This window comes from Nannospalax galili, unplaced genomic scaffold, assembly GCF_000622305.1.
Source record: "Nannospalax galili isolate Female #2095 unplaced genomic scaffold, S.galili_v1.0 scaffold505, whole genome shotgun sequence".
NCBI classification, from domain to species: domain Eukaryota; kingdom Metazoa; phylum Chordata; class Mammalia; order Rodentia; family Spalacidae; genus Nannospalax; species Nannospalax galili.
The window spans coordinates 374,239-376,443 of NW_008352327.1; the positions used below are offsets into that span (position 1 = coordinate 374,239).

General features: G+C 38.5%; 1 protein-coding gene across 1 annotated transcript in view; it reads left to right on the top strand.

Annotated features, from left to right (window-relative positions):
* The window catches only part of Dnah12 (dynein axonemal heavy chain 12), a 218,243-nt gene that overhangs the window by 99,977 nt on the left and 116,061 nt on the right, over positions 1-2,205 (top strand). The window lies entirely within an intron of this gene.

Consider the following 2,205-nt stretch of genomic DNA (forward strand, 5'->3'; position numbering starts at 1 on the left):
TATTTTTAAAATTTTTTAATAACTACATGATTAGATTTCACTACAGATTTAACATATTCAGTAACATACACCAGAGCAACAGTACATCTCTTTCACAAGTGGGTACAAGTTTCTAGGTTCACAGTTGAGTTAATACAGTTATACAATATTGAACTCAGTATAAGCCCTGTAAGACATAAAATTGAATGAGTTCTTAACCTTTAAAAAAGATCTCCATTTCATTAAAAAATATACTGTTTCTTAGAGAAAGACTCATTGTTTTGCTACTAACACTGAGATGTTGGTGCAAGCATCTCTAATCTTTGTGTATCTGATTATTACTAGTCATAATCGTTGCACTTGGATCCTTGGTGCTTGTGTATGTCTATAAAGTTGCCAGTGCCAGCCAGCCAAGATGGACAGTACCTGAAAGGGGGAGTGAGGATTGAAAGAAAGAACAAGAGACAGAAAAGATACTTGGGAGGGCTGACAGTGGTGACTGCAGCCCTGGTTTATTTCAGCTCCACCTTTTTATACAGAAGAACTCAATTAGTTACAACAGCTGTTTTCCCCACCTGTATCTGAGGGTCAAGGAGCAGTCAGATACTTCAAAGGCTTCTTTGATCTTTTTGTTTACCACTATTGCCTCAAGGTCAGGTGTTGTGAGGCTCTCCATATAAACACATTCCTCCTGACTAGGCAGATTAGATACTGGTGTGCATAACACAAACTCAGTAAACAAGCCTGCCACAGCTCAATGTACATAATAGACAAACAGCTCCCAACACATGTGTGCATGCATATCAGTAGAGGTGAGACATGCATATGTGTATACATATCAGTAGGGGTGAGACATGCGTGTGTGTGCTCAATCAGTAGGGGTGAGACATGCATGCATGTGCATATCAGTAGAGGTGAGACATGCATGTGTGTGTGCATATCAGTAGGGGTGAGACGTGTGTGTGTGTGCTCATCAGTAGGGGTGAGACATGCATGTGTGTGTGCATATCAGTAGAGTTGAGACATACATGTATGTGTGCATATCAGTAGGTGTGAGGCATGTGTGTGTGTGTGTGTGTGTGTGTGTGTGTGTGTGTATGTGCATGTCTGTAGAGGTGGAGGTAAGAGAATAATCAGTTGTTCTTTCTAGATTTTCCTGTGTGGTCTTTAGACACATTTGGTGTTCACTGGATTATTCAAACCATGGATTATTTTGGGACTCTCTCTTTGCCCCAAAATTGTACAAGATGAAGCTACTTCATGGAAATTTTTATAATTTCCACTTTTAGCATCCATTCCTAAATTTACACTATCAGTTCTCCTCTGACCTCATTTCTGTTGTTTTCAGCCTATAGAATTCCCTTAACTTAGAGCTTCTTTATTGTAGAGTTTTAATGAAAAGAATTTTAGTGTTTGGGGCTGGAAAGATGGCTCAGTGATTAAGATCACTGGCTGCTCTTGCAGAGGACCTGGGTTCAGTTTTCAGCACTCACTTTGCAGCTAACAATCATCCATAATTCCAGTTCTGGGGATCTGAGGCCCTCTTCTGTCCTCCTTGGGCACTGCCATGCAAATGGTACACTTACATACATGCAGGCAAAATACTCATATACACAAAATTAAAATGAATAAAAAATTTTAAGGAAAGAGTTTTAGTGTTCAATTTTATAATAGACAATGAGTTTTTTAAAGTACCAGAAATATATGAAAGCATATACACTTGTGTCAGCTATAAAAAGCTGGCAAAGTTTGGAAATAGTGCTTTTAAACATTAAGTCAATATTGGAGTATCCAGTTTGGAAAGTATTATGGAAATTATATATGTGTGTATATAACATAAAGATAATGTGAATATCTGTTTATCTGTTACAATTCTGAATAGAGAGGAGTATTTCAAAAAATGTCTTTTGAGGCCGTGTGTGGTGGTGCACGTCTTTAATCCCAGCACTCTGGAGGCAGAGACAGGTGGATCTCTTTGAGTTCAAAGCCAGCCTGGTCTCCATAGCGAATCCAGGCCAGCTGGGGCTACAAAGAGACCCTGTCTCAAAAAGACCAAAAAAAAAATGTCTTTTGTGGAAATGATGTTGAGTTTGAAGTTTAGTATCATTTACCTATGAGTAAATCAGACAGACAGACACACACACACACACACACCACTGCTTGGCATTATTTCCTTATGAACAGTGATTAGTACTTTTTCTCTGGTGCTAATTATTTATATATATA